Raw genomic sequence first — 15407 nt, 5'->3', positions numbered from 1 at the left:
ATATCTATACGCTGCAGGTATCACTCCTAGGTTTCCCCAGAATCACATCAAAATGTAATTGGAAACTATTTAACAAAATAAATAAAAACATAGATAACAGTGGTTTTCTAAGTCATTATAGAGCCCACAGGGGTCCTCATGTATGGCTCAGCAGCCCACATTTCCATTTGAGTTTGACACCACTGTTCTGGACCACCTAAAAGCCCAGGTATGCCTGGATCTTGACATCTATTCTACAATCAGTCCTTAAAAACCATCATGCCTTTCCACCTATGGGACTCTCCTGCACGAGTTGTCTCTCCCAAGTAGCATGTGAGCTCCCTGAGTGCAGGGATTGCATGGTTTTCTATCTGTATCCCCAGGATGGGGAATAGTATTTGGCACATATTAAATGCTTTTTTTTCATTTGTTCATTCACTTATTCATTCAAGAGCAAGATGCTTTCCCAAGGTCTATTGTAGCTCTATGAATGATGTTGGTAAGAGTTCGATTCTTCATAAGCATCAGCTTGATTTCTGGATCTCACTAGCAGCCTTGAACTTAAAAAATTTGCATAACAAAGGTTATAATTAGGAACAAATCACTGTAGATTCTGCTTTGCTAGAGTGTTACAGGTACTACATTACCTAAGAATCAAAGTAGATGGGAATGTTCATAATTTCTTTGGTTCTCAAGCCACAAAATAAGACAATGAGACTATATCACAGCACAGGTAAAAAAAGTTTAGCTGGTGGGAATACAAAGGAATTACAAGGAAAATGGATAGTTTAATTCCAGCTCCAAAAAGTTACTATATAACCCTGGGCAATTAAAAAAAAAACAAACAATTTCAGGGGCTTCAGTTTTCTCTTCTGCAAAATGGGTCTAATAATACTTGTGTTATCCACTTCACAACGAATCTTTTGTGAGAAGAGGAATCTATAAACCTTAAATGCTTTCAACCACCCAAGGACACTGTAAGGGTGAAATGAAGCATTGTATGTAAAGTGCTTCACCACAATAAAAGTGCCATTTAAACGTCAACTGATTATTAAACCAGAATTTAAATATCTAAAGTATACTAGGCATACAAAATACTGGAGAGAGAGACAACAGGGAAATAGTCATTCCTTTCCTCAGGGAGCTAACATTCTTCAGTGAGAAACATCTCCTATATGGTTAAAGAAATTCTAAAAACATCTAAACTTCTTGGGATGGGAGTTTTGGAGCCCAATAATGAGGAACGAGCATTCTAGGAGGAGAACCTGGGCAAGACAGTAACAACACAAAGTAAAGGTTTGGGACATGTACTTTCAGTTTTTGGGGAGATAGAGGGGACTTTGATGGAGAAGAGGGAAATGAGTTCAGTGGGTAAAGTGGGTATGTTTTGAAAGACTCTGATAACAAGGTGGCATCCTGAACACTCAAGCTTCCTCTCTGTATTCACACCCTTGTTGAAAGGTATGGCTGAACTATTTCTCTGTAGGATACTGAGGATATCAGTGAAGTGTTGCAATTTCCCTCTCCCCCTACCCTACCTCTGTTTATAGACAGCAAGATTTACTCCAAAGTTTTTTTTGAAGGATATTTATAAATTCTGATTTAATCTGCTTTGAAAGCATCTTACCCTTGACATAAAAAGTATTATCCTTCATAATTACTTTGGGATGTATTTCTGTATATTAACTGCATGTAGAGAGGCTTACAAGAAAGCCAATGACTTGCATGGTAAACAGAGGACTTCACGAGTATAGACTGAAACCATTGTTAACATTAAGATTTTGCCTGCTGGGGACTCTGATCAAAACAGAGAGAATAACAATGAATTGTGATGAATAATTCTTTAAAAAATTCTATAAAAGGCAGAACCTCCCCCTCTCCCCACCATTTACTGTAGCCTAAGGCTTTAGGCTAATACAAGTTAGATCACTATTTTTCCTTTCAGGGAATACCAGGTCACATGCCCTCAGCATCCCCTTTTCTTGCTCTCTACAGAGGCAGAGTTGAGGATGCAGGGAACAGGAACCATCCAGTGGGAGGAAAATAGGTGTGGCCACACCTGGTCTTTAATGTCAAATTCTTAGGATGGGAGGGAGTCAAAAGAGTCTCTTTCTCTTCCACTTTCTCCCCCAAACCCCTAAATTTGACAGACAGTTTGACCTGGTATCTTTTCATATAAAATTAAATTAAAAATAACCTGAGGGGATGGGGAAGGAGAGCATTTGAGGAGTGCGGAGGAGGAATCTTAACTGGTTTCCTTTAAAGAAGTGGCATTTGAACAGTTTTGAGAGAAATCTAAGGATTGCCAAAGGCAGAGGTGAGGAGGGAGTGCATTCTAGGAAATCTGAGTGTCCTGCAAAGGCACAGAGAGAGGAGATGACCTGTTTTGCATGTGGGCTGCAGGAAAGTCAATTGGAATGGTAGAGTATATGGCAGGAGGAATGAAATTAAAATCTGTCTAGAAATATATGGTGGACTGAAACTGTACCAGTTATTGTGTATATGTGATTGTGTTGCACCAATTCATACAGTTGTACTGGAAATCAAAGAACTCGGGGCTCCAAAGAGCATTAGATGTTACTTAGATCAATTCATTTTACAATGAGGAAACTAAGGGTTCTAGAGGGTAAATCACTTGGCCAAAGACACACAGCTGATAAGTAAGATAAAACTCCAACAGTGACCTTCCGGACCCCATGTCTCATCTTTTCTCTATTCCTCTCTGCCCTCCCCTTCAACTCATTCCTCTAGCTGATTAAAAGTAAGGGGAGATTCCTATTTGCTACTGCTGACAGAGTACAGTTAGCACCTAACACAATAGGTACATAAAGAAAAATTAAATTGGAAAGAGTATATACTATGTGCTATTTACAGGGGATGCAAATACACTCCAAGTAAAGCCACTGATAACTCAGTCTGAATAGCTAAACATTAGCTTGCTATTACTTTCAGAAAATGCCATCTAGACCCTATACTCATAAGGGCTCCTCTTGAAGCTTATTGCCAAAACTTCCTGCCAATAGTAAAATAACATGGAAGCCAGTCCCCCTCCCCCAGAGTCCCCATAACTCATCTTTCTTAAAATCGGGCATGTGGTATTAAAAAAAAAAAATTAGGATTAAAAATTTGTTTCTTAAAAGTGTTTGTATTGGGGGAGGGGGATAACTGTCCATATTTTCTAAAAAGTAAGATTTTCTCCATTTATTAATAGGATTTACTTTCCTATCTGTACTTTGCTATACTAATGATTAGACTGGGCAGTTGTATCTTGTTAAGAGCAAATCTCTTAGAATTAGTTTTCCCGTATAACTTCAAGGAAAACATTAAAAGCAGGGTCATGCTCAAAATAGCTTTTTTTAGCACTAGGCAAAGAATCCTCTTTGGTTCTCACAGTTTGTCTGTAATACTCATGGGTTCTGGACTAATAAAAATCTCTCCTTTTTGGCTCTCAAGTAACCAAAAAATAAAAACATTGTTTGGGGTTTCAGTCAACATTTATTTTAAGATTTTATTTTTGATGGACTTGAAAGCACTGCCCTTGTTTGAGGCTAGGACGTCTTGATTCCATTGATTTGGCTATAATAATTCTAAGGAGAGTTATGAGGAAGGGCTATTTCAAGTAGAAAATCCAAACCAAATCAACATAGAAAAATCTACGCTTTCCTCAGTTATGTTAACAGACAAGGTTAAATAATGCTAGAGCTCACATTCTAACTGTCCCTTTAAACCTCTCCGAGCTGAGAGCAAGAGGCTTTCGGGAAGATTCCTACAGTCTTATCCTTGTAGAGACTGTATTGCTCTATTGATGGAAGGAGGGTAGTCTGCTTCCAATATTCATGTCATGGTTATATTTTGGATAAAGGAAACAAATCTGGAGAAAGCAATTAGGCATATGCTTTGTGAGAGGAAAAACACAAACACACAAACACACACACACAGAGGAATTCCAGGGTGTCAGTGTTTTACATAACAAAGAGCTCCAGTACTAACCACCCAATTACCACTTATTCTTCAATGAAAAAATGTTGACATTTGTATTCTCCAACATGCTTTGCCATCATTAATAAGATATAATAATTCAACAGGAAAATGGACGCATCTCAGGGATTTATTTGGGCTCTGGGAGTTTACTATAATGATAGGTTTTTCTCTTTGCTGTCATGGCACCATCATTACCAGAGGTTTACCATTTTTCCCCCCTCCCTTAGAGCTCTTGATTAATCACAATTACCTTCCTGAAAGGTCTAACGCGCTATGTATATAGTTTTAGAATCTTGGATTTTAGAATCTCTAAATGGTGGCAACCCCTAGAACTGGAAAGCATTCCAGGATTTATAGAATCAAACTGAACAAAGCCTTTTCCTTTTTTCTTGTTGGGAGGGAGGGGCTAAGCAGGACTCCATATTTGTATTTTCACAGGCATAAGGAATTCTAGGTGTGGAAATGTCTTCCACTGATTCAGATGAACAACTTGTCTGTAATTTATAGAGTTCCTGGGGTCGCTGAGAAGTTAAATGTTGGGACTAGCCATGTATGTGTAAAGCTGTTACACGTAAGGGGTGGGACTTGAACACAGATTTCTTGACTCTAATATTTACCCATTAGGAAATAATGCCCTGTTATGAAAAGTGTTCAATCTCTAGCCTCAATAACATCGCATACAAATGTGATATTTTTTACTTTAAATGCCAATTTTTGTGAATTGTCTCAAGCCCAAGTTGTCTTACATATGCCTCCCCATGCATACCCTTCTCATTCCCTCCTATAGAACACACACATAGTAATTTATTTTAAAAAAGATCTCCTGTTAGCTCTACATAGCCTAGGGTACCTAATCAGAAGGGTCTGCAGGGGTCATTTAATCCAATCTCCTACCCAAAAACAATATGTCTCAAATACATAGTGATTATATAACGTAGACCAAACATTATCTCATTTATTTCTTACAGTAAGTAAGTAAGAAGTTCAAATATCAGTTCCTTAGTTGATATGGAAACAGAGACTCAGAGGTATTGAGTAATTCAATCACCTGTCAAGTAAATTCTGGAACCAGGCCTTGAACCCAGTGCTAATAATGCTAAATCCAGTGTTCTCTCCACCAAACTACTCCGACTTTCCATGCTAGAAATCCATCCAAAAACATGCCTAAACCCACAATCTGGGGAGCTTTTATCATTAGGTAAAAATTTCTTTGTATTAAGTCAAAAATTGCTTCTTTATCATGTCTCCCTTAACTGATCAGGGGATACAACAAAAAAAACAAAAATAGTGCCTGCTCTCAAGGAGATCACATTAGTGTGTGTGTGTGTGTGTGTGTGTGTGTGTGTGTGTGTGTGTGTGGCAACAACATACATACAACATCAGAAGACATGAGGTAAATACAGAGTGGATGGAAGGATTCTTAGGGGTGATGGCACTAGCAGCTGGGCCAAGGAGGGACCATAAGAAGCCTCCTACAGAAGGTGACATTTGTGTGAGATCTTGAAGGAAGGAGGGATTCTAAGACTGAGAATCTGAGAGGGAGAATGTCTTAGGCAGTTCAGGGGCATGGAGATGGGAGATGAAACATCCTGTGTAAGGGACAGAAAGGGGGCTGGTAGGACTGCCATAATGCAATCAGGGGAGATTGGAAAGGTTGGAAAAATTCAACATAGGACTTTGATATATCTGACACCAGAGTCTGACTCCTTGAAGCAACACGAAATAAACGTAGTCAATGCTCTCCTAATCAGAGAATCCAAATATTAACTGTGCACCTACTATTCAGTGGAGACATAAATGCAATGAATTGAATCGTTACTGTTGTTGAGCAGTTTTTCACTTGCGTAGACTCTTCATGACCCCATACTGGAGTGGTTTGCCATATCTTCTCCAGATTACTTTACAGATGAGGAAACTGAGGCAAACGGGGTTAAGTGACTTGCCCAGGTCACACAGCTAGTAAGTGTGTAAGGCCAGATTTGAACTCAGAAGATGAGTCTTCACGACTCCAGGCCCAGCACTCTATCCACTGTGCCACCTAGCTGCCTCTGAATGAAATAATATCTACTGGCAAGATGCTTAAATTCTAACGCAAGAGACAAGAATATACTTACATATGTGCATATGTGGATGCATATGCACAGAATACAAATACATCCATCCATATAAATAAATACAAAAGGAATAAAAATAAATAAATACAAAGTAGTTTTTGATGAAAGATACTAGCAGTTGAGGAGATCAGGACAGGCTTCATTGATCAGTCTCCTGAAGAAAGAGAAAGATTCTATGAGGCAAAAGGGAAAGAGAAGCGTGCTCCAGGCACAGGGGACAGCTCAGAGCAAAATCAGACAGCAAGCATTTGTTAACCACTTAGTATATTTCAGATACTGTGCCGCTGTTAGGGATATTAACTCTGCTGTGTCTATAGAAGAGCTTAGGTTGTAATGGGGAAGACACTATGAAAATAGCTATGGACACACAAGGTAAACAGAGCAAAGCTGGAAAGCACTTAGCCACACTGGGACTGAAAAAGACTTCTGTGGAAGCAGAATCTAAGTGGCCCCTCAAAGGACAACAAGGAACCCAACTAGTGGTGCTGAGAAGGAAGGGCATTCTAAGCATGGGGTCAACCAGCACAAAGGCAAGGAAATGAGAGAAGGAGTACTACAAGAGCATGCTGGGGAATAGGAATGCAAATATTTTTACTGTTGAATGAATAGTTCATCCCTGCTAAGCTTTCTATTGGATTGATTTTTGAATATGTCCTTCTAACCCCACCTTCCACCAAACTTTCCTTTATAAAACAGTCAAGCAGTCCCACCCACTCCATTGATCACGTGTCTGAGTCCAATATAATCATCTCACCTCTCAAATCAATACTTATTTTAAATCATCTCTTTTCCAGGCTGGACATTCTTTGTTCCTTCAACCATTCCCTCAAGATGTAGTCTCCTCATCATTATAGTACCCTTCTCTAAAATAGAGGTGCATAAAGCTCATTCTGCTTGCAAAATTCCTGAGTGCAGCCATCACCAGATTAAAATGTAATTGGGAAATGCTCAGCAAAATAAATAAAAATATGATCCAACATAAATAATGTTCATTTGTAGTATTCTAAGTCAATATGCAACTTGTAAGGATTCTGAGTTTGACATTACCACTCCAGACATACTCCAGTTTGTCAAAATACTTCTTAATACATATCCTTTGGAGCTAAATATGTTAGATGTTGTCTGACCACAATGGAATAGAGTTCATTTACTTCATTTTTTTTCTTAGAAAGTATACTTCTATTAACGCAGCCTAAAATTGCATTAGTTTTTTGGACAGGTCTCCCCTGTCTTGCATTTACAAGGTTGTTTTTTTTTTTTTTTAATAGAGTATAGGATTTTGCAATTGCTCATTTTAAATTTTCATCTGATTAAGTGATGTCCTATCTTTTTACTACTATAGGATCTTTTAGACATTAATTCTGTCACTCAAAGTATGTTATTCCTCCTCACCTTCCGTTATACAAAAGTTTTGAAGATATATGCCTTTCATATCTAGGATCAGGCCATCAATTAAAAATTTCAGCCAGGATAGGGCCAGAATCAGAGTCTTTCCTGGAGGAGAGATTTAATGGTACATGCACAAATAAAAGAGGCAGCTTATGCATACAAGTAGCAGACTGAGCTAATTTGGTAAAACTTAATAAATATAACCAAATAATCAAAATTCCAATTAACCTTACTCTTTTTTTAAATGGACAAGATAACAAGACTATATTGTGGGAACATATAGCATATTTAGATTTCAAGACAGCATTTCACAAAGTCTCTCATGAGACTTGTAGATAAAATGGTGAGATATGGGCTAAATGATTTGGTTGATTCAAGGCTGGGTAAATGGTCATACCCAAAGACTAGTGATTCAGCTCAAGGTCATACTGGAGGGAGTTCTGTAGTGTTCTAGGGATCTACACATGGTGCTGTGAGACTCAAAATTTTTATAAAAAATTTATAAAAATGAATTCACAGTAGAAGGTATACTTATAAAATTTATAGATGATAGAGGATATCTAAAATACTGCTTTATGGTAAGGATCCAAAAAGAACTCAATAAGTTAAAATAATGGCCTGAATCTATTAAGAAGAAATATAATAGGAATAAATATAAAGACATACTCAGGATAAAAAAATTAATTTTACAAAGTGAAGCATGGTGAGATTGAAGTTTGTCTAAAAGCAATGTCTGTTTTTTCTTTTGGGGAATTCAGGCTCAATCTGAGTCAACAGTGGTTGGTAACAATGGCAGCGAAAAAATACTATATTAGTTGATATTAAAAGAGGAATGTTTTCCAGAATAATGAAAATGATAGTTCCACAAGACTCTGTCCTGTTCAGATATCTGGAGTACTCTGTTTAGTTTTAGGCACCATATTTTGTGAATAACATACATAACCTAGAGTAATCATCAAAGAAAATCAGTATAATGTGGGACTGAAAGACCATACAAAAGACCGACTGAAAGAACTGGGGATACCTAGACTGGATAAGAAAACACAGCGAAGAAAGGAGATCAGCCTACGAGAATGTAAAGGCTACCTTACAAAAAGAGGGGTTAGTCTCATTCTGCTTGGCGCCAGGGGCCAAAGTTAGGAGCAACGAGTAAAAGCTACAGGGGTAAATTTCAGCTCAGTCAAAGAGAAATTAGAGGTGTCCAATAATTAGAGTTGTCCAAGAATGGAAAGGGCCTCCATGAGAGGTAGTGAGCTCCCCCCAACTGGATATCTTTGAGCACAGTGAATGACCACTTACTGGGGATGTTATAGACAAAATCCTAGATCTGGTATAAGTTACATTAGATGGCTCCTTGCAAGGGCTTGGATTCTGTTATAATCAATGCTCAAAGGATATAAAGGTGCTACTCAACGAGGAAGAATACCTTGTCAATAATTACTCAAAAATTGCCCAAACTCTAATGATTATAGAAATAATAGAAATTTTATTTTCAATAGTAAAAAATTTGAAATAGCTTAAAATTCAATTTTTAAGAATCTGAATAAATTCTGGCATATCAGTGTAATAGAATCATACTGTAAAAGGACAAAATGGAAGAACACATAAAAATGTGATTTATATAAAGTGATCATAGGGTAAAGAAAGCAGAGCCAGAACAACATTCACAACTATGACTTCATAAACAAGAACAATAAAAACTTAAGTAAAAAGATAGAAGAGATTGGAAGAGAATAAAGAGCAAATGACGTTTTAGTTTTTTTAAAAAAATTGGGGCAGTTAATTTTTTTAAGCAAAATGTAAATATATAGATCAGGACTTTTAAACCTGAGGTATGCAAAAATATTTTAAATATTAAATTTAAAATATTTTAATAATAGCATTTCAACATAATTGTCTTCCTTTGTAATTCAGGGTATTTTGTTTTATACATCTAAAAGCATCATTCTGAGAAGGGTCCATAAGCTTTACCATACTGTCCAAGAAGTCCATAACACAAAAACTAATAAGATCCTCTATAAATAGTTTGACATTTGTCATTTCATTATAATTTTCATCGCTATTTTGTATCTCTTAAAAAGACAGTTTATATTTATATTATAGTATATATATAGTATATATAGTTTATTATATTAAGTTTATATTTTTAAAGAAGACATCCATGATAAAAAAGAAGTTGCCATAGGAAATGTTATTAGTCTTTGTAGAAAAACACGGAGACCGATTCTGGGTAATCATAAGATGGAAAAGATGGGATTTCAGAGATCACATAGTTTAACAGCCTAATTAAAAAACAAACCAGGAAACTCAGGGCCCAGAAAAGCCATTGATTGAATCAGTGGCATAATTAAGACTGTAATCCAGATGTCTTAACCTCCAGTCCAAATCTTTCCCCACTATGCTTGGCTCCTTCCTGTGTTCTGATTGTGAGTGATTGGCCAAGTATTTCTACAGACTTGTTTAAGCTAAAAATCATAGGTGCTCTCGATGACAAGTGAACCATATCTCCCTTTTTCTCCCCTAGCTGTCACTCAACCTGGTAAGCACACTGAAAGTTCCCTCATTTTTGGAGGCTGGAGAACAGGCTTCATTGGCTTGAATTGTCCCTTGGAGCGAGGGTTGGGTGGGCATCAGGCACAGATTTTGGTACAAAGAGATTCTTTATCCCAGAATTTTAAGTGATGTTGGCCAATGTTCATTGTGGGACTAGTCTGTTTACAATTGTGCACTTATGTAACAAATATTGGTGCTCCGGGTTTTAATAAAGCTTCCTTTTGCTATGTTGGGATCAGTGTGCTGATGAAAGAAGTCACTCAGGATCTACTGGGTCCATTGGAGAGATATTTATAGGTTTCTGCATGGAGATTTGAGCCCAAGTGTGAGTCCTAAAAGTAATAAGGACTTTGAGAACTCTTTGTGATCACTGATTTTGTGCCAGCTTCTCTGACAAGTTGTTTTTTTTTTTTTTTTTGCTAGTCCATGCCTATAATTCTACCCCTTATAGAGTCCTGTCATGTAAAATCATAACTTTGTAAAACTTTCATTTGTACTGGATCATACATCCAGGGTCTATATCAAAATCTGGGTCTGAACGCAGATCTCCTTGACTCCATGGCCAACCCTTTCTCCACTATGCCATACTTCCCCTCACAAGGGATATACATGACAGTGAAATTCCTAGAAGTGATGATTCTCTCTCTTTCCTAACTGTGTAGGAAACCCTTGAAAGGGTTTTTAATGAGAAACTTGGGAATAGCATCTTCTGATTTATCTCTTCCTAATTCAAGCCAAATGTGCCTCACTCAGAATTAATAGAAGGAATAGATTCTCTCTATAGCTTCTAATCTAATACTGTCCTTCCGGGAACTCTAAATATATAGCTTTCTTTAAACCTCCTCTCTCCCCACCCCTTCCCAACCCCATATTCCACTACAAAACAAAAGCAAACAACAATAACAAAAAAAATCCTTGAAATTCATCAACTGAAAAAAGTTCTAGTTGAAAGCCTTCTGGCTGGATTTAGAAAATATGACAAATAGCTTGCCCTGAGTTCATCTTTTTTAAAACACTGAATTTATTGAAAAGAAAATTCTGGCCACTCTTCAGCAGAATGCTACTCAATGATTCCATTTGGGTTTGGTAGGAAGAATGGGAATTGCATTTTTTGATGTGATTGCAGCTGAGTTGCCAATAGATGATTAGTTTAAAAGGGATTTTTTTTTTCAATCATTTGGTGCCCTCCACAAACTATATCTCGGATGATTAAAAATAACAAAGGGAAATTGGATGTAGGAACGTCTGGCAGGCATGCTGTTTCTCTAAGGGATCAAAGAATGATAAGTATTTTTACCTAAATTCTAGGGATATATTAGCTGAAAAAAATTAAAATATATGTCTTTCTAGATCTTCCATCATACTATATTTTCATTATATAAGCATTCTCGAATCAATCAATAAACATTTACTAAGTATCAATTAAATGCTAGATATTTAGCAGCAATACAAACAATGAAGTCCTTTTTTTTCTATCAGAGACATAACATGCATATAAATACGCTACATACAGAAAAAATACCAAATAAGCACGAGATGGTAAGGGATTCAGGATGTAAGCCACTGAGGGAGAGGGAAAGTTAGATGATGGAAAGGTTATGAATCTGAAAAAGTGGTGTTGTGTCTGATAACAATGGAGAGTTTGGGAAGAGGGGTAAGTTTGGAGGGCAATGATAACGAATCCTGCTTTGGTTACCTACTTTGAGATATCTAATAGTAACTTGGTGAAATGGGACTGAAACTCAGGGGAGAGACTGGAGCTTGATATATAGCTCTGTGCACTATGTGCATAGAGCTGATAATTAAACCCATGGTAGTTAATGAAGTGACAGAATATACAAAAAGAGGGTCCAGAATAGAGCGTTGGGTGATACTCACAGTCAGGGTATGTGATGTAGACTCTGAGTCATCAAAAACATCCGAGATGTGTTCAGATGGTAAAAAGAGAATCAGGAGGAAAGAGTGACAGGAAAACACCCAGAGAAGAGACAGGACTTGGGAAAGGGAGAGTCAGTTATGTCAAATATAGCAGAGGAATTAAGAAGGGATGAAGACTGAGAAAAGATTGTCAGATTTGCCAGTTAAGAGCTCATAGGTCACTTTAGAGATAGTCATTTCAGTTTAGTGATGAAGTCAGAGGTGAGATTGCAAGGGAGAGAGGAATGAGTGAATGGAAAAGAAGTGAATAAAGTGAGTGCTGACAACCATTTTCAGAGTTTGTCTGAGAAAGGGAGAAGAAATATACAATAACTGGAGGAGAGGGGTAAGGACTAGCAGAAGTTTTTAAGGATGGGGAAAGTTTATTTGAAGGTAGAAGGGGAAAAACTAGGAAGCAATAAGATAATGAACAATGGAGCTAAAGGGGGGTGTCTGAGTAGGGCAATGTGCTGGAGAAGACATTGGGGGATGTGATCAAGGGCAAGGAGAAGGGCTACTTCATCATCAGAACCTTGGCAAAAGGAGAGGAAAGTAAGGGATAATTTCAAACAGTTTTGAGAAAAAGAGAAGTGGGAGTTCATAGGAAAAGTTCTCATTTCTCTCCCCAAATTAAGAGACAATGTACTCAGCTGAGAGGGTAGGAAGGGGAAAGGTGCAGGAAGTTTGAAGAGAGAAGGAAACATTGGAAAGAATTCCTGTGGGGACTAAGACAGAGAACTAATTAGAGAAGGATAAATGGGCTGCCTTGCTGCTGTGTGGAAATCTTTGAGACTGAGCATCATACGCTTTTTGTCTAATCAGCAAGATTGTGTGACTTCTTGTCCATTCAGGACCATGTCAGTTGGAGCAAGGGCAAAGGATAGGAGTAATCCAGGACTAGAGTTTGGTAGGGAATGACCGGCAATGGGACAAGGGGCTGAGAGTAGAGAATGGCATAGAGCTGAACTGGTTAACTGTAAGCTTTAGATTGGGGACTGAGGAAAGTGAGATCAGAGCAGGGTTAACAGCTTCAATGTATTAAGTGTGGGAGGAACTGGAGATTTCGGTGAGAGAGACTAGGTATAGGAGTAGTGAGTCAGAGGGAGAAACGGAATGACAAGAGGCTGTGGTCAGGGAGAAAAAAATGTTAGAAGAGCCTTCCCAGTTCTATGTTTATGATCATCTGATGTATGAGCAAATGGAGGCTCACAAAGTAAGAAACTGCCCAGTCACTCAGCGAGGGTGTGTCAGAGATAAATCCTGCACCTAAGACTTCCGGATGGCAAGGTCCATGCTCTATCCACTAAGGCTTGCCATCTATTGACATTTAAAATCCCAGGATCATAAAGATAAGACGAAGTTATTTTAGCGGCCATCAAAAGTCTAACCTAAGGGGATGGACAATCTGCTCAAGGTCACACAAATATGAAATGTTAGAAGTGGGTTTTGAACACACGTCCTTGGCCCCTAAATCTGAGATTTTTCAGTACGTCATGGTACAGCAGAGGCCAGGAAAAGATTCCAATTTGGTCTCAGTTGGAAAGAGCTAAAATTAATGAATTTACAGGGACTGTACATCAACACAACTGAAATGAAAATAAATCACTTGGGTATTCCCTGTTGCCACACTTAGGGCTGTACTTTTTGATATGATGACTCATACAATTACTGTTTAACTCATCTGCTTACGTTAGTGTCCTTTCTTGAATTAAGAGCATATGGTTTCTCAAATAATGAAAGTAACTCCAATAAAATTATCAAATAAAAAAAATAATTTTTTGTACATCATCATTTCCAACAGGTTAAAGGTTCCAGTCCCTGGGGCTGTGGATGAATACAGTTTTTAATTTAGACTACATTTTGAGAAAAAATTGATAAATGAAATGTTGCTGCTTATTTAAATGATACAGACAGTTAGGTGGCACAGTGGATAGAGCACTGGGCCTGTAGTCAAAAAACACCTGAGTTCAGATCTAGCCTCGGACACTTACTAGCTACGTGACCCTTGGAAAATCACTTAACCTCCATTTGCCTCAGTTTCCTCATCTGTAAAATGGGGATAGTAATAGTGCCTACCTCCCAAGGTGATTGTGAGGCTCAAACAAGATAATAATTGTAAAGCATTTAGCACACTGCCTGGCATGTAGTAGGCATTATGCAAATGCTAGCTAATTATTATTACATACTAAAAACCTGGAACTAATTTTTAAGCATGCTTTCCTCAAGCATGTGATCCTTTGCCTTACAATTGTTTCATTTGATCAATAAAACCCTGAGGGCAGGAAATACCTATCTTAAAAATTCTGCTTGATGCTCAGTGCAACGTGAATGCTTAATATTCATGGAACAATTATACAGTAGATATTTCTTCAGAATAATTCTGACAACTTATATTTAGCTTCCTGAGAATATTCATATGGAATCACAGGTTATTTTTTTTAACCTGGCAAATGAACATCACTAAATGTACAAATGGACTGCATTCGTTTATGAATATTCCCAGTATAGTCACATCTGATAAAGGTTTGCAGATCGTTTTCTAATTATTGGGGTTTTAACAGTGAATTGAAACTACTTCTCACAACCACAGTGACTCATTAACTGGCTAAAACCCAGCCAAACCAAAACCAAACAAATATCAAAGTTCAATATGACTAGGAAATAGTTAATTCATATGTATGTTAATATTTAAAGAAGAGAGCTTATTATGTGGGAAAAAAATTCTTTCTTCCAGAACAAGTTATTAAGAAATAAAATCATCTTCCATTCTCTCCTCCTTCTACATAAGCAACTAAAAAAGGAAATCAGTTTATAATAACCCTGGTTCAAAAGCCCAAAATTCATCCCTTAACCCAGATTTACTACTTAGCAAGTAACTAAACTCTCACATTACCATTAGGAAGACTTAGATCCCTTAAATTTCTTAGAGCTTGAATTACTGAAAGTATTGATTTATCAAATTACTAATGAATCAGAAACATAATTACTAAAATTAAGTGCTAGAGACATAGCTAAATCATTAACGACACAGAAGTATAGGAATTTAGTTATGAATTTTGAAAAATGCACATTTTTTAACATTGTAAAATATAAGCACTATTTAAAAAAAAGCTTCACCAATGAGCAAAAACATTCCTATTGTGGTCCTGCCTCTATCTTAACAGAGTTTATTAAACAGGAAACCAATTTAAAACTTTAAGAATAGCAGTTCATGATATGTTTTAACAATCTCAAAAAAATTACTAAAACCCTTGAAAAAGCTAATTTCCAGATTTTATATACATCCAGATCAAGGATTAATTGCTAATTATTCCACATTAAAATTTAAGCATGCAAAAATGTGAACCTTTCCATAATTCTGAGGATTAGGGGCATTGTAATATACTGATTCTATCAAATTTTAATATATTTTCGCTTTTAAAATAGTCTTTTAAGGAATGTTCATGCTGACAGTTTACTAATTCTAGGCAAGTG

General features: G+C 37.1%; 1 protein-coding gene across 11 annotated transcripts in view; it reads right to left on the bottom strand.

Moving 5' to 3' along the window:
* The window catches only part of CACNB2 (calcium voltage-gated channel auxiliary subunit beta 2), a 395365-nt gene that overhangs the window by 146425 nt on the left and 233533 nt on the right, over positions 1–15407 (bottom strand). The gene's annotated exons all lie outside the window — the stretch shown is intronic.

This window comes from Notamacropus eugenii, chromosome 3 (genome assembly GCF_028372415.1).
Source record: "Notamacropus eugenii isolate mMacEug1 chromosome 3, mMacEug1.pri_v2, whole genome shotgun sequence".
NCBI lineage: Eukaryota > Metazoa > Chordata > Mammalia > Diprotodontia > Macropodidae > Notamacropus > Notamacropus eugenii.
The sequence above is the reverse complement of the archived record's forward strand: the minus strand, read 5'-3'. Positions and strand labels throughout refer to the sequence as shown.